At 49.3% G+C, this 18228-nt stretch overlaps 1 long non-coding RNA gene across 1 annotated transcript; it reads left to right on the plus strand.

The window, feature by feature from the left end:
- Positions 1-3617: 3617 nt before the first annotated feature.
- On the plus strand, positions 3618-15695 carry LOC135374932 (uncharacterized). Its single transcript, XR_010417152.1, has 3 exons — positions 3618-3655; positions 14187-14381; positions 15386-15695. It is a non-coding gene; the product is annotated as an uncharacterized LOC135374932 (long non-coding RNA).
- Positions 15696-18228: the final 2533 nt, after the last annotated feature.

The following is an 18228-nucleotide window of genomic DNA, read 5'->3' on the forward strand; positions in this document are numbered from 1 at the left end:
CCCACCCAAGAGAATGCCGTACATTTTGGCTCGGATGGCTACGACTGGCTACGATGGCTACGACTTCTTGAAAAACACCACCTCCCGCCTCGTCTTCGAAGTATCCCATCTGATTTGCGTGCTCGTCGTTGAAAAGCGGGTGGTTCACTGGATAGGAGGACAGATCTAAGGCGTCCTCAATTTTCATCAGCTGCTCTTCCAGGCTTTCACACGTGAGGGAAAAAATATGCTGTACGTATCGCTATAGATCAATTCCACTGGACATGTCAAGCGAGAAAGAGCGACTCGTAGATGAAGCTGTACATTCGGACTTTGGATATTTCTAGAACGGCAAAGCCCACGTAAAGGGGGTGAGGGCATTTGATGCGACGCTGTTTCATTTCGTACAGCTCCGGTGAACCTTAATTATAAGACTGAAAAAATTGTGGCCTCGCTCCTTAGCGCCATTGCAGCAATCCTTGGGGTCATGAGGAAATCTTAGTTGGACAAAATTATTATGTTAGTTTAACGCAAGGACTTTGTTCACTTAATGTTCCCCCATTGCTCCAAGGGTGCTGTGATCGTGCTGGAAAATGAGACCGAATTTTTTTCAGTGTTATTATTAAGGTTGACCGGAGCTCTACAAGATGCACTTGTCACTCAGAATGAGAAAATGCTGACTGTCGACGGAGCTAGCCTTTCGAAGCGCGCTTTCTTTGTTGTAGGCTATAGCATACCCGCAAATTCCCTTGTATCGTCTTACCGAACGTACTGTTCGACATGTAATTGTACAGAAGTCGCTCGAATGTCGTGGACGCGGCATTCTTCAACGCGACGTATCTCTGCACGAAGGTTCGCAAAAAGTTGTCTTGGCGGATCGATAGGATGCTGTGAATACGTTTTATTTTCATGCCCAACCTCACGTAAAGAGCGAGCAACGCATAATGAACGACGTAGCGTTCTTTGTCGCAGCACGTCAGCAAGAGTTTCTTTGTGCGAGGGACGTTCAGCGCGAACGTGTGTTTAAAGTGTTTCTGGTAGGGGGAGAGATCGTTCTCGTCCACGCACCTGCGTTCGGGTGCCAGGAAAAATCCCTGGTGAGCGTGTGCAGTTCTTTGGGATACAACAAGTCAACCACACACACGTGACCCAGTTCCGAATCGTGAGGAATGTTGAGAAAATCGATCTCGCTCCACCTCGAAGGATCGACCCACTCAAAACCACCTGTCGGGAGATAGAAAGTCATCGCGTACGGGTACAAACTATTCACGTCGAGGTACTGGAAAAAAGTATTTTCTTGCTGGGGATCGTAATCGTCGCACCCCTCGTGATTAGCTCGACAGTATCTGTGGAAGCTGTTACAAATGCCTCCCCTGATTCCCTTCTCAATCGTTTCGTACATCTCGCGATCGCTCATGAGCTCGAGTTTGACTTTGGTGAGCTTGAGAGCGCTGCCCCACGCGTAGCTGGCGAGGGACACGGTACGTAGGATATCTAACCTATCCCTCTCTAGCTCAATCTTCCTGAAATACAGCACGACGTCGCAGAACTGACAGGCGTCGAGTGTGACGTAGAGACGCGTGTAACCGCCGAGGTTCTTACATTCGAACAATTCGAAAATGTCGAGGGCGTATTGATAGTCCTCGTCCGTGATCTCTTGGTAGTTCAGGTCACTTTTGAAAGCTTCATTTAGCGGTATTGCGGGCAAATTTTAGGCTTCGAAACTGTCGACGAAGGTGTACGGATAAATGCCCTTCCTGAGGAGGCGGCGGAAACGTTCACCAAACATTTGACGGGTACAATGAAATGCGCTCTTGCCGCCGCTGGCGAGCAGCGTTTCTACCAGATTAGACAACGAGAGGTTGAAAAACTGCGTGGTATCGCGGAAATGGAGATCGCCGATGTCTTTTTATTATTAACCCTATTATCTTTTCCGTACTCGAAGCTAAGATCCACGGCTCACCCAGATTTAGAACGTGCATGTGGCGGTGAAGGGAGCTCAAGTCGTATTGCAGGTTGTGCACTCGCACGATGAGTTCTTTGGTGTTACAACACGTAAGGTTACACGTATCACACAGCGTTGCGACAAAATTCGAAGAACCGGCTCTACGAAGAAGGTGTGGTTGTGATGCGACACCTTTCGCGTATGTTGGTTAAATTCGATTCCACAAAATTCGCAGTGCGTCGCGCTCTCGTGTCGAAAGTGGTCTTCCATACTCATGACCAACGGTGAGGGACAGCGGTTCAACCTATCGATTTCATCGCTAAATCGCTTGAGCGCGAGCAAGCATTTCTCTGTCGCGTTGGGTCCCAAATTCCAATTTTTCCGTCGCAACTTCTCACCACAACGATGCAGTACGAGCTCATCCTCTGCACACTCACGACGTCATTCACGAGCGCATCCTTTTCCAGTATGCTTTCCTTGTCCAACACCGCGAAATAGGGGTAGGGATGCTTGCACTGTATCCTGTTGAAGGAGACACTCTCCCCCGCTTTTGGCATTTCGAGAATTACTTCGTTTACGTCTCGACACAGACGTTCGTGCTGCTCCAACGCCCCTCTAGTCCCATAACGGCTCGTGCGTTTCTCGCAATAAAAGTAGCCACTTCGTCCCATGAAAGTGCTAAATTTTCTGATTCCACAGAATGCTTTCTAACCTCCAGCAAGTGGACTTTATCTTTACAGAGCGTGCAGGGAACCCGTCCTGTTGTTATCGAACTCGTCTGCTCGTCGAACACGTAGATGTACACGGAGATTGTGCTTTTCTCTCCCACACGGTAATGTCTTCGTAAGTGACTGGGAAGCAGGGCGGCCAGTACGTTACGCGCGTCTCCGGAGTCGAAGGATTAATGTATTTGCGGTATCTAACATAATCGTTTGGGTTGTTCGTCAATGGATGCAAGAGTGCCTGCACGCTATACTTGAAACACTCGTTTTCGTGACTCGGCAGAAGTTTGACGTTTGTGAGAGTTGTTCGTTGTCTTTTTAGCAGCTCGGGAAGCTCGATCGTTCACCCAATCCGGTTCGGTTTCAAACGCGTTAGTTTTAAGTCGACACAGTGGACGTCGTTGGAGGTGAAACCAGGCCCTTCTCTCGCATAGTTTTCTACGCGTTGCGAGGACTCTGCGATGGCAGCATTTATCGCGCCTTCAATTTTTTGGCGGTTATGAACCACTCCAAACCACCAAACCACCACATTCGAAAGTTGGCTTCGGGATTGGGCTTCGTCGGGATTGTCTTCGAGTACGCGCGTGATTACTGGAGCTATGCTCGGTAGATAAAGTCGCAAATCGTCGGCGTTGTCGTCGTGCGGGGAGCAGAGAAACGTGTACCTAGTAGCCGTTCCGTCGAATGCCACACCTGTGACAAAGAAAGGAAGAAATCGTCTCTCCGTGACGGAGGGATGATTCTCTATGACTAGTTTTCGTAAATCAACGATTCTACGACCCTGGACAGGCCCATCTTTGTTTCGAAATTCTGGGCTTGCATCTGGTGATTCATTTCTGACCTGTGAGGACCGATTATACTGCATGCCACCAGATGGCAAAACTGTGCGGCAGACGGAGTATGGGGGCGTGTCAGCGCCAGGAGATAAAAAGGCGCGGCGATGGGAGATACGGAGGAGTTGTGACTCAAGGAGTATCGGCGGCTGCCGGCTGTTTTCTGTTCAAAAGCGGTATGTAATAAATCCTTGCTTGTTGTTTGAACCTTTTCGTTTGCTGTGTCTTCCTCGGCCACGGAACGGACGGACTGACGCCCCGAGGCTGTGCAAACACGGTTTTTCCACAAACCCTACCAGACAGAGGAATGAAATCTGCATACGACTGATCCCCTTCCCCCATGAGCAATTCGTCTGCATTGTCGTGCCCATCTAGGGGTTCGTCGTCGTCTGCTTCACTTATTACGAAAGGCGGACTACTGACTCTGTCGTCGTCGCCATCTGAAAGGACGACTGAGCTGTCACCAAGATTATCTGTTCTAGATTCGTGCTCTCTTTCGGCCGCGAGCATGGTTTCGATGGGGTCGTACTGACATACGAGACAGCGTGGCACTGCGGCCAAAGAAAGTCAGTACGAGATTCCCTCTCATGAAACAATGCTCACTTTTCCCTTCAGTTGAGGAACGCCTGAGGTTGATGATGAGAGAGGATGGGACGAGTCCCTGTGTGTGTGTTCAGTGTCATGCCGTGACAGTGGCTATTGGTTCCTGAAAAACAATGCCATACATAGAATACACTCTCACAGCAGAGACGGCCAACTTACATTTTGGTCCACGAAACGACTGGCGTCGTGGATGGATGCCCCTCACGGGCTTTTGAACAATCGTCGTAGAACCAGAGCACATTTTATACTACTAGCACTACACCGCTCTCCTCGTCCTCGCATTGCGACGGTGTCGTCTGTACTTTGTACCCCCCTGTACCCTCCCGCCTTCCGTCTTTCGCGCCTTTTTTCTTCGCGATGTCGCATATGAGAATGATACCATCGACATTGAATAAAACATTACGCTAATGTCTAGCTAACACTCGGGGCCGACTTCTGTATGACGACGAGAAGACCCAGTGTGGGATTCGAACCCAGGAACCTCCCGCACTGGCCGTGCTACACTAAACACTAGACTAATTCGTGCTTTTTTTTTTTCCTTCACGTTTATTATGGTTCATGGTGCTATGTATAAGAATGACATGAGCGAATGAATAACAATATTTACAACTCATTGAAAATTGCTGCACATGAACATAACACGGCGATAAAATGAAAGTAATGCGCGTTACAAAAGCACACTCACCAACAACACAAACATCGCGAAACGTTACAAACACAAACCCCCACATGAACAAGGAAAGGTAAGCTTAGTATATTAAGGACTAGAAAAGGTAAGAGCATGAAGACATGAGCAGGACTGACTGGTAAAATATATATATATATATATTAGTAGTCTACGGGGTCCGATCGTAAGAGATTGATGACGTTCAGCCACGTGTGCGCAGTTTCGTCACAGGATGTGAACACTAAAAAGTGCGCTAGCGAAAACACGATGCGACGGAATATGGGCCAGGAGCCGACCGGCAGCGCATTTGCGTCATATATTCGTCGAGCTACCCACAGTGCGTATAACCCCAACAGGAGTGGGATGTTCAGAGGCAAATCGCGTCCAGGCTTGACAGGAAGGATAGTACGGGAATTTAAGTAGATGTCCCTTTTGAATGCGCGCTGGAAAACGTCCCAAAAGAAGATGGCGTCTCGACAATAGAGAAAAGCGTGCTCAATGTTTTCCTCTTCCGGACAAAGACGGCAGTTGAAATTATTCCATGGCACCCAAAACCGGTACGCACGAAGCGGTAGCTTTCCAGTGTGTAACCGATAGAAGAAAGTCTTCACCTTTGGACGCACTGGCATGCGCCGCATACGCAAGAGAACATCACCACCAGGCTGGGGTGCAAACATCGTACGGTACATTGGAGGCGTAAAAAGCGAATCCAGAAGAGCGTGACAGAGGCGTTTCCGAGTCGTTTCAAAGATGAACTCTCTAGAGAACATTGCTAGGAGGAATCTGAACGAGGCTGCTACCTCTTTGTAGAAGCCCCAAACAACCAAAGGCGTGTCATACACTGTCGACAGTAACCGTTCCGGTAGCTTATCACGAAGGATGGCAGCAGTGCAGTGCTGGAGGAAAGGGTGTAGCTGGTCGCGTACAAAGCGCACGCGCCAAACCAACTGACGAACGAAAAGGCAGGACAATACCGAAGTTTGAAGGGGCGGAACCGATTACCACGTCTCATTGGTTCATACGACGAAGCCCATATAAAGGTGCAAACGACCCGCTGGACGCGATTAATGTGTGTTCTTGCGCACGGGAGTACTTGCAGGTAATAACTTATGCGAGAAGCAAAAACGCATTTGCCACATATGCACGACCGAAAATGGAAAAACCCAAAGTTTTCCAGGTTGCCACCAGGTAACGCAGGCGAGTCAAGAAAGAAGTCCAAAAAGACCTTGAGCGTCTTGAACAGTTGAGGTCAATTCCCAAGTATTTGGGAGCTTGCGTAGACCATGACAAGTTTGCCATTAAGCTCGGCGTGGAATCCCACCGCCCTAGCCAGGATCCACTGCGTTTAGGCCAGCTAATGCGAGCGCCACTAGCATCACAAAACCTTCGCACATGACATATCGCACGATGGATGCTGCCAACTGTTCCCCAGAACAACGTTACATCATCTGCATAAGCAAGAACTTTAACTTCGAATGCGTGCCTTCGAAAACCGTGAACATACGGGTCTGCCAGAACCGATCGGCAGGGGGAGAGGAGGGGGGAGAGCGGGCATCCCTGTCGCACTGAAGACCTCACAGGCATAGGGTTCGAAAGGCTTCCATTGACTTGGAACTGTGTGGTGACACCCCGATAGCACAATCGCACCCACTTGAGCAGTACACATCCCACGTTCACGCGACGAAGTAGCCAAAAAAGGAAGTCGTGACTCACTCGGTCAAATACCTTTTCGAGGTCCAGCTGAACAAATGCTGCTGATAGCCCAAAGAAGTTGCAACAATCGATCACCGATCGCGCCACATGCGCGTTTGTGAATATTGTTCGCGCCTTCATTCCGTAAGTCTGATGTTCACCAACAACATAGGGCATTAGCTCCTGAAAGCGGGCAGTGAGTACCTTCGCAAGTATTTTGTAATCCACGTTTGCCAATGTTATGGGGCGGTAGTTGCTTAGTAGCACACGAGATTCTGCATCAAGTTTCTTGGGAATAAGAACCGTACGCGCACGTGTAAATGACTGTGGTAACATGCCACAAGAGAAGGCAGCATTAAATACGGTAGACAATATTGGCACCACCGAGTCTTTACAACATTTGTAGAACTCGGGCGTCAACCCATCAGGACCGGGGGCCTTCCCTGCCTGTAGAGTGGAAATGGCTGCGACTACTTCATCAACTGCGATGGGGCCGCTCACCGTATCCACTACATCCTGTGGGACTTGCGGCAATAAGGCAAGCAGTGAGCGCGCTAGTGGTACGTTCTGCAACGGCACCTGCTGACCAAATATCCCGGAAAAATAATGGAAGAACACAGCTAAGATATCTGCTGATGAGGACACAGTTTCGCTGCCAACTCGGACAGAGGAAATGTGATTCTCCACTGCATAGCGGGTTTCTGCAGCAACATTGTACTTGGTAGGACGCTCACTGTCAACCAACGTACGAGCGCGGGCTCGCACGGCAGCACCGCTATACCTCGCATGCATCAAATCACTGATATCTCGCTTCACCTGACTTATATTGTCAGAATAGGCACCTGGATCATGTGCTTCCAGCTGTAAGAGTTGATAAAGGTCCGGCTCCAAAGCACGCAAGGGCTGTCGAGCTTCATGGGCAATAGTTACTCCGACACCAATAGCCTCCCACTTCAGCTCGCACTTGAATTCTTCCCATGCAACTACGGCATCAGTCCGCTTGCGTGCTAACGTCAGCATATCCTTTATTTTGCCAACTTTTCCTGGACAAAAGAGAGTTATTCAGCTTCCACAGAATGTCCGAAGTCAGACGAGGGGCCCTACTAGGTTCCGGAAACTTGATTGAAACACAGAGGTGGTCCGAAAAGTGAACGGGTAGAATGCGAACTATAGCTGGAGCGCGAAAAGGGTAATTCGTATATATGCGGTCAAGGGATGAGTGCGACCCTCCTTGCTCCCTGGTAAAAGGAAGTTGTGGAGCATCTGCATAACGACTGACATCAAGACAACCTGCCGCTTGAGTTACCGCAGACAATGTAAGTGCGCTCGCTGCATATCGAGATGAACCATCATGCACAACTGGAGCACAGTTAAAATCACCTAGTACAACTTTGGTTTGGTACAACTGAGGCTTTTCTCCTCATGAGACCTCCTGTGAGTGCACTCATGAGGTGTGAGGGGCGCCAGGTCTGTGTGAGTGAAGTCACTGGTGAGGCCTGATGGGTGTGAGGTCAGTATGAGTGCATTCAGAATTGAGGTCAAATGACGCTTACGAGACGTGGGCAACTTATGAAGGCACTAGTGATATGGTTCCAGCGACCCAGCTACCGGCAGGGTGCACTTTAAAGGGCTGGTGTTCCCGTTTTTAGCAATTTCGTCTACGTCGCGCTGGAACACAGCCAAGCGTCCTGAGCTGACGGATTTGTTGGTGATATAGGTCCAGCGACCCAACTACACGCAGAGTGAACTTTAATGGGCTGGTGTGCCCATTTTAGAAATTTCGTCTACGTCACGCTCGAAACACGGCCAAGCGTCCTGAGCTGACGGATTAGTTGTTGATATGGTTCCAGTGCCCCATCTACCGGCAGGGTGCAGTTTAAAGGGCTGGTGTGCTGTTCTTAGCAATTTCGTCTACGTCGCGCTGGGAACACAGCCACGTGTCCTGAGCTGACTGATTACTTGATGATATGGTTGCAGTGACCCAACTACCGGCAGGGTGCACTGTAAAGGGCTGGTGTGCTCGTTTTTACCAATTTCGTCTATGTCGCGCTGGGAACACAGCAAAGCGTCCTGATCTGACTGATTACTTGGTGATATGGTTCCAGTGATCCAACTACCGGCAGGGTGCACTTTAAAGGGCTGGTGTGCCCGTTTTTAGTAATTTCGTCTACGTAATTCTGGGAATACAGCCACGCGTCCTGAACTGACTGATGAATTGGTGATATGGTTCCAGCGACCCAACAACAGCACTTTAAAGGGCTGGTGTGCACGTTTTTGTTAATTTCGTCTATATCGCGCTGGGCACACACCAAAGCGTCTTGATCTGACTACTTGGTGATATGGTTCCAGTGACCCTACTACCGGCACATCACTAAAATTGCTAAAAACGGGCACACCAGCCCTTTAAAGTGCACCCTGCCAGTAGTTGGGCCGCTGGAACCATATCACGAAGGAATCAGTCAGCTTAGGAGGCGTTGCTGTGTTCCCAGCGAGACGTAGACGAAATTGCTAAAAACGGGCACACCGGCCCTTTAAAGTGCACCCTGCCGATAGTTTGGTCGCTGGAACCATATCACGAAGTAATCAGTCAGCTCAGGAGGCTTTGCTGTGTTCCCATCGCGACGTAGACGAAATTGCTAAAAATGGGCACACCAGCCCTTTAAAGTGCACCCTGCCGGTAGTTGGGTCACTGGAACCATATCACCAAGTAATCAGTCAGCTCAGAACGCTTTGCTGTGTTCCCAGCGAGGCGTAGACGAAATTGCGAAAAACTGTCACACCAGCCCTTTAAAGTGCACCCTTCCGGTAGTTGGGTAGCTGGAACCAAATCACGAAGTAATCAGTCAGCTCAGGAGTCTTTGCTGTGTTCCCAGTGCGACGTAGACGAAATCCTTAAAAACGGGCACACCAGCCCTTTAAAGTGCACCCTGCCGGTATTTGGGTCGCTGGAACCATATCACCAAGTAATCAGTCAGCTCAGGAGGCTTTGCTGTGTTCCCAGCGCGACGTAGACGAAATTGTTAAAAACGGGCACACCAGCCCTTTAAAGTGCACCCTGCCGGTATTTGGGTCGCTGGAACCATATCACGAAGTAATCAGTCAGCTCAGGAGGCTTTGCTGTGTTCCCATCGCGACGTAGACGAAATTGCTAAAAACGGGCACACCAGCCCTTTAAAGTGCACCCTGCCAGTAGTTGGGCCGCTGGAACCATATCACGAAGGAATCAGTCAGCTTAGGAGGCGTTGCTGTGTTCCCAGCGAGACGTAGACGAAATTGCTAAAAACGGGCACACCAGCCCTTTAAAGTGCACCCTGCCGATAGTTTGGTCGCTGGAACCATATCACGAAGTAATCAGTCAGCTCAGGAGGCTTTGCTGTGTTCCCATCGCGACGTAGACGAAATTGCTAAAAATGGGCACACCAGCCCTTTAAAGTGCACCCTGCCGGTAGTTGGGTCACTGGAACCATATCACCAAGTAATCAGTCAGCTCAGAACGCTTTGCTGTGTTCCCAGCGAGGCGTAGACGAAATTGCGAAAAACTGTCACACCAGCCCTTTAAAGTGCACCCTTCCGGTAGTTGGGTAGCTGGAACCAAATCACGAAGTAATCAGTCAGCTCAGGAGTCTTTGCTGTGTTCCCAGTGCGACGTAGACGAAATCCTTAAAAACGGGCACGCCAGCCCTTTAAAGTGCACCCTGCCGGTATTTGGGTCGCTGGAACCATATCACCAAGTAATCAGTCAGCTCAGGAGGCTTTGCTGTGTTCCCAGCGCGACGTAGACGAAATTGTTAAAAACGGGCACACCAGCCCTTTAAAGTGCACCCTGCCGGTATTTGGGTCGCTGGAACCATATCACGAAGTAATCAGTCAGCTCAGGAGGCTTTGCTGTGTTCCCATCGCGACGTAGACGAAATTGCTAAAAACGGGCACACCAGCCCTTTAAAGTGCACCCTGCCGGTAGTTGGGTCACTGGAACCATATCACCAAGTAATGAGTCAGCTCAGGACGCTTTGCTGTGTTCCCAGCGAGGCTTAGACGAAATTGCTAAAAACGGGCACACCAGCCCTTTAAAATGCACCCTGCCGGTAGTTGTAGGAAGGGAGTTGCCTCTGGACAGAAGCCGTCGATATTTCGAACAGAGACTGTTCTTCTTCTGGGCACCGTCCTCATCATTGGCATGGTATTTAAAGGGTTAGGTGTGACGTGTTTAAAGGTTCATGCGAATTGTGGGTCAACAGCCCGGAGGGAAGAAAGGGTCCGTACGGGCTTCTATGGCCGGAGTGAATGGCTGCTTTGTTAGAGTGTGGAGGGGATTATGTGAACGTAGTGATCTAGGCTACAGACTGGTTACAGAAAAATGGAAGGTTCACGAACACGTGGACGAAACGGGACAACAGGCAAGGATTGGCAAGCATAGTGAAAGATAAGGAGGTTAGTGGTTACGTGGGGAAAATTCCAGAACGAGCAAAGGATTTTTTTTTAAATATATATTTGTAATACAAAGTTGTGGCATGCATCTCTACCGGTTCGCTGGATTTCTACCCATCTACTTCCGGTAGTTGGGTCGCTGGAACCAAATCACGAAGTAATCAGTCAGCTCAGGAGTCTTTGCTGTGTTCCCAGCGCGACGTAGACGAAATTGCTAAAAACCGGCACAGCAGCCCTTTAAGGTGCACCCTGCCGGTAGTTGTGTCACTGCAACCATATCAAGAAATAATCATTCAGTTCAGGAGACTTTGTTGTGTTCCCAGCGCCACGTAAACGAAATTGCTAAAAACGGGCACACCAGCCCTTCAAAGTGCACACAGCCGGTAGTTGGGTCGCAGGAACCATATCACCAAGTAATCAGTCAGCTCAGAACGCTTTGCTGTGTTCCCAGCGTGACGTAGAGAAAATTCTAAATACGTGCACACCAGCCCTTTAAAGTGCACCCTGCCTGTAGTTGGGTCACTGGAACCATATCACCAAGTAATCAGTCACCTCAGGACGCTTTGCTGTGTTCCCAGCGAGGCGTAGACGAAATTGCGAAAAACTGGCACACCAGCCCTTTAAAGTGCACCCTGCGGTAGTTGGGTCACTGGAACCATATCACCAAGTAATCAGTCAGCTCAGGGCGCTTTGCTGTGTTCCCAGCGAGGCTTAGACGAAATTGCTAAAAACGGGCACACCAGCCCTTTAAAGTGCACCCTGCCGGTAGTTGTGTCACTGGAACCATATCACCAAGTAATCAGTCAGCTCAGGACGCTTTGCTGTGTTCCCAGCGAGGCTTAGACGAAATTGCTAAAAACGGGCACACCAGCCCTTTAAAGTGCACCCTGCCGGTAGTTGTGTCACTGGAACCATATCACCAAGTAATCAGTCAGCTCAGGAGGCTTTGCTGTGTTCCCAGCGAGGCGTAGACGAAATTGCTAAAAACGGGCACACCAGGCCTTTGAAGTGCACCCTTCCGGTAGTTGGGTCACTGGAACCATATCACCAAGTAATCAGTCAGCTCAGGACGCTTTGCTGTGTTCCCAGCGCGACATAGGCGACATTGCTAGATACGTGCACACCAGCCCTTTAAAGTGCACACAGCCGGTAGTTGGGTCGCAGGAACCATATCACCAAGTAATCAGTCAGCTCAGAACGCTTTGCTGTGTTCCCAGCGTGACGTAGAGAAAATTCTAAATACGTGCACACCAGCCCTTTAAAGTGCACCCTGCCTGTAGTTGGGTCACTGGAACCATATCACCAAGTAATCAGTCACATCAGGACGCTTTGCTGTGTTCCCAGCGAGGCGTAGACGAAATTGCGAAAAACTGGCACACCAGCCCTTTAAAGTGCACCCTGCGGTAGTTGGGTCACTGGAACCATATCACCAAGTAATCAGTCAGCTCAGGACGCTTTGCTGTGTTCCCAGCGAGGCTTAGACGAAATTGCTAAAAACGGGCACACCAGCCCTTTAAAGTGCACCCTGCCGGTAGTTGTGTCACTGGAACCATATCACCAAGTAATCAGTCAGCTCAGGAGGCTTTGCTGTGTTCCCAGCGAGGCGTAGACGAAATTGCTAAAAACGGGCACACCAGGCCTTTAAAGTGCACCCTTCCGGTAGTTGGGTCACTGGAACCATATCACCAAGTAATCAGTCAGCTCAGGACGCTTTGCTGTGTTCCCAGCGCGACATAGGCTAAATTGCTAAAAACGGGCACACCAGCCCTTCAAAGTGCCCCCTGCCGGTAGTTAGGTCGCTGCAACCATATCAAGAAGTAATCAGTCAGCTCAGGAGACTTTGTTGTGTTCCCAGCGTCACGTAAACGAAATTGCTAAAAACGGGTACACCAGCCCTTCAAAGTGCACCCTGCCGGTAGTTGGGTCACTGCAACCATATCAACAAGTAATCAGTCAGCTCAGGACGCTTTGCTGTGTTCCCAGGGCGACATAGACGACATTGCTAGATACGTGCACACCAGCCCTTTAAAGTGCACACAGCCGGTAGTTGGGTCGCTGGAACCATATCACCAAGTAATCAGTCAGCTCAGAACGCTTTGCTGTGTTTCCAGCGCGACGTAGAGAAAATTCTAAATACGTACACACCAGCCCTTTAAAGTGCACCCTGCCTGTAGTTGGGTCGCTGGAACCATATCGCCAAGTAATCAGTCAGCTAGGACACTTTGCTGTGTTCCCAGCGCGACGTAGACGAAATTGCTAAATACGTGCACAGCAGGCCTTTAAAGTGCACACAGCCGGTAGTTGTGTCGCTGGAACCATATCATCAATGCCTTCATAATTTGCGCACGCCTGGTATGCGTCATTTGACCTCATTTCTGAATGCCCTCATACTGACCTCACACCCCTCAGGCATCACCAGTGACTTCACTCAGACAGACCTGGCGCCCCTCAGACCTCATGAGTGCACTCACATGAGGTCTCATGAGGGGCACAACCTCATGAGTGCACTCACGGGAGACCTTATGAGGGTAAGACCCTCATGGGTGAGGGCCGTGGGGGTGGGGGCGAGTGAGGGCATGTCCCTGTGAGGGCCATGAGGGTGAGGGCGAGTGAGGGCATGTGCCCATGAGGGCCGTGAGGGTGAGGCCGAGTGAGGGCATGTGCTCGTGAGGGCGGTGAGGGTGAGGGCGAGTGAGGTCATGTGCCTGTGAGGGCCGTGAGGGTGAGGGCGAGTGAGGGCATGTGCTCGTGAGGGCCGTGAGGGTGAGGGCGAGTGAGGTTTCACCAAAATGCCCACCTATGCGCCCGAGTGGAATAGACGCATCGTTCTGCGGTCCTCGTTACCAGTACTCTGTGTTGATTTGTTGAGTGCCTAGTCCTCTTATTAGCCATTGATGAGGTTACGTGTTAGGATATCTTGTTCTTTCGCAAGTCTCATTTAGTAAGACTTTGGAATTCCTACGATCTGTTTTCATGCATGGTGCTCTTCTGCAGTAGGTTTTCTATTTTTATGCAATCATTATAGTTGGAAAATTAAAGAATCTTGGGATGGTGATTCATTAAGTAACAGGTCCCCTGTTAACAGCGTATGCGCCCTTGAACCGTACAGATGCTTGGGTGATGACGTCATGCTCCGGCTCTATTGTTTCAGGTGGACCTTCTTCAGTTGAACATTAGTGAAAAAAAACAGTGTAGCCCTAAGACAATAGGCTGACGTCACGGCCAATGAGCGAGCACTGCAGAGGGCGCTAGGATTCAGTTCTCTCTTAGGCTCTCGCATGTACCATTGTGTTACTTCTCACTTGTGGTCGCCGCAGGTGGCGCTAGGAGTGTGCAGAGGGCGCTACGAGCGTGCGCACATGCGTAGCATCCGTAGAGTGGCGCCTGCGTCAGTCGGCCGCTGGCTCTCGTCGGGAGACGATGTGTGGTCGGTCGCTCCGTCGTCCCCGCTCTGCGTCACTTTATCCCTGGCTGTCGTTGGGATGGGACGCTCCGTCGCCGCGGGGGAAAAGGTGGGTGTTTTGCCGATGTTTGCGCGTTGTTTACCGCGCTCGTGTTAAGACTTTCCTCGCATGTTTGCGGTAGCGGATATTCCCCGTAGGCGCATGTTTAGACTTCTTTAGCAGTGACTAAGCCTTTTGTTCGTGTTGTCGCACGTTTAACGTTTTGCGGTTCCGCCTTGTGTTAGCCGCGTGGTGTCGTGCGGTGTTGCTGTGGTTAGGCCTAACCGATCGCCCCTAAGCCAACAACAAATACTTTTTTTAAAATGGCTCACATGAAAGGTCAAAGCCCTTAAAACACAATGGAATGCAAGTTCCATGACGCTATGAGCAGTAGCCAACATCCCACAATATATATATTGTTTTCAGCTTTCTAGCTTGCTTCTAATTCTCAAATGGGAGCCACGCATTCAAGGAGCAACAAAATGGTCTTGGAATAACTCTTTGTACACTAATCAAATTTTCTCCTTGAAAGATAAACATCTTTCAAGGAGAAAATTTGATTAGTGTACAAAGATAGTCGGGATACAAGGATAGTCGAGCTTCAAGTTTAATTGCTGCAGAATGACCCAAAAGTGCAGTTTATGCAATGATTGAAGCACCGTCGTATCATTTAGCAATGCTAACTTTACCTGATATACAGTTACTTTGAAGCCAGAAGATGTGAAGCTGAGCTATGCAACATTGTCTCCTTTTTCAAAAATGATCATTTCTGCACTTGACAAACATGGCTGTAATTGTCTGCAATTTATAGAAAAGCACTTCTTGATCGTAATGAAACATATGCTGAGCAGCTAAGCAAAAAAGTTATACAAACTGCTTCGGATGAAAAACGAAATCCGGCACAATCGACAACAGAACTATAATCAACTACTAAAATACACTTTGTTTTATATGTCTATATGCTTACACTTTATGTGGTGTATCCCTTCAGTGTTCAGTGTTTTTCATTTTAAATTTGGACTGTCAACTTTCAAGCGTTGATTTTATTACTATTATATTGCATGTACGAGGAGACTTCAAAGGGAACGAACAAGTACTATAGGAAAAACTGGAAAGCACATGAGAGAAGATCCAAAAGATGTGGGTTCGAGTTCTACAGCTGGCTAACCTTTTCAGTGACTTTCATCTTTCATTGGGAAGCACAGTTTTTACATACGTACATGTCAACCATCACGGTGCAGGGAAAAACAAAAATAACTAAGAGCAAGTACGCAGCATCTGTTTGTTCCAGGATCTTTTTTGTCCACTATGCTACTTAGTAGCGCAAATACTGAATACGAACAGCCGTCCTCAAAGAAAATAAATAAATTCGTCATGCATCCACAGATGAGTTTGAGCCGACGGCTTCCCACCCCATAAAATGAATGCGATGAGAACAAATTACATTTTTCTGAAGCGCTCAAAAACTACTTGCTTGCTTGCTATGTAATGTCAGAGGTCTACCGGTAAAAAAAAAGAGCCTCGTCCTGTCTACTTCTTCGTGTGATATCGTTCCCTCAAGCTCAAGGTATGCCTTCGTCGAACAAAAAGGAATTGATGCTCTCAAGACGGCCACCATCCTCGAAAGGGGAAGGTTTTCGAATCGCGTAACTTTCAGCGTACGGTTAAGTATACACGTGCATTCCGCACAATGACACTGCCTGCAAAAAAGCGCGGCAAACGACCGAAATGTTTTTTTTTTCCTAATATTCTTCACTGGCTTTACACCGGGCTTTCAGTGGTGACTTAGCTCACCCTGACTGGAGGAATCACGTGTTACGTGACCTTCTGTCGCCATCCGCTAAAACGTTGCCTGCTTGCGTACTGCTGATGAGGCCCAAGAAGGCCGAAACAGCTGTCCAGTACCGGCATGGCGACGTTTGACTTACAAACATATGCTATATGTGCAGCCACAGAGCCCCGGCTATTTTTTTCCCAATATACTTCACTGGCTTTGAAACTGGGCTTTCAGTGGTGACTTAGCTCACCCTTTACGGGAGAAGTCACGTGTTACGCGACCTTCTGACGCCATCCGCTCAAACGTTGCCTGCCTGCGCACTGCTGATGAGGCCCAAGAAGGCCGAAACAGATGTCCAGTACTGGCATGGCAGCGTTTGACTTACGAACGCATGTTATACGTGCAGCCAAGGAGCTCTGGCTATTTTTTCCTAATATACTTCACTGGCTTTGCACTGGGCTTTCAGTGAGTGAGTTATCTCACCCTGACAGGAGGAATCACATGTAATGTGACCTTCTGACGGTATCCGCTCAAACGTTGCCTGCCTGCGTACTGCTGATCAGGTCCAAGAAGGCCGAAAGAACCTGTCCAGTACTGTCATGGCGACGTTTAACTTACAAACATATGCTATACGTGCAGCCAAAGAGCTCCGACTATTTTTTTCTAATATACTTCACTGGCTTTCCACTGGGCTTTCAGTGGTGACTTAGCTCACCCTGACGGGAGAAGTCACGTGTTACGCGACCTTCTGACGCCATCCGCTCAAACGTTGCCTGCCTGCGTACTGCTGATGAGGCCCAAGAAGGCCGATACAGATGTCCAGTACTGGCATGGCAGCGTTTGACTTACGAACACATGCTATACGTGCAGCCAAGGAGCTCTGGCTATTTTTTCCTAATATACTTCACAGGCTTTGCACTGGGCTTTCAGTGAGTGAGTTATCTCACCCTGACAGGAGGCATCACATGTAATGTGACCTTCTGGCGGTATCCGCTCAAACGTTGCCTGCCTGCGTACTGCTGATGAGGCGCAAGAAGGCCAAAACAGCTGCCCAGTACTGGCATGGCGACGTTCGACTTACAAACATATGCTATACCTGCAGCCAAAGAGTATGGGTATTTTTTCCTAATATAATTCACAGGCTTTACACTGGGCTTTCAGTGGTGACTTAGCTCACCCTGACTGGAGGAATCACGTGTTACGTGACTCTCTGACGCCATCCGCTCAAACGTTGCCTGCCTGCGTACTGCTGATCAGGTCCAAGAAGGCCGAAAGAGCTGTCCAGTACTGGCATGGCGACGTTTAACTTACAAACATATGCTATACGTGCCGCCAAAGAGCTCCGACTATTTTTTTCCTAATATGCTTCACTGGCTTTCCACTGGGCTTTCAGTGGTGACTTAGCTCACTCTGACGGGAGAAGTCACGTGTTACGCGACCTTCTGACGCCATCCGCTCAAACGTTGCCTGCCTGCGTACTGCTGATGAGGCCCAAGAAGGCCGAAACAGATGTCCAGTACTGGCATGGCAGCGTTTGACTTACGAACACATGCTATACGTGCAGCCAAGGAGCTCTGGCTATTTTTTCCTAATATACTTCACTGGCTTTGCACTGGGCTTTCAGTGAGTGAGTTATCTCACCCTGACAGGAGGAATCACATGTAATGTGACCTTCTGACGGTATCCGCTCAAACGTTGCCTGCCTGCGTACTGCGATGAGGCGCAAGAAGGACAAAACAGCTGTCCAGTTCTGGCATGGCGACGTTCGACTTACAAACATATGCTATACCTGCAGCCAAAGAGTACCGGCTATTTTTTTCTAATATAATTCACTGGCTTTACACTGGGCTTTCAGTGGTGACTTAGCTCACCCTGACTGGAGGAATCACGTGTTACGTGACTCTCTGACGCCATCCGCTCAAACGTTGCCTGCCTGCGTACTGCTGATGAGGCCCAAGAAGGCCGAAACAGCTGTCCAGTACTGGCTTGGCGACGTTTGACTTACAGACGTATGCTATACGTCCCGCCAAAGAGCTCTGGCTATTTTTTCCTAATATAATCCACTGGCTTTACACTGCGTTTTCAGTGGTGAGTTAGCTCACCCTGACTGGAGGGATCACGTGTCACGTGACCTACTGG

This window comes from Ornithodoros turicata, chromosome 1, assembly GCF_037126465.1.
Source record: "Ornithodoros turicata isolate Travis chromosome 1, ASM3712646v1, whole genome shotgun sequence".
Lineage (NCBI taxonomy): Eukaryota > Metazoa > Arthropoda > Arachnida > Ixodida > Argasidae > Ornithodoros > Ornithodoros turicata.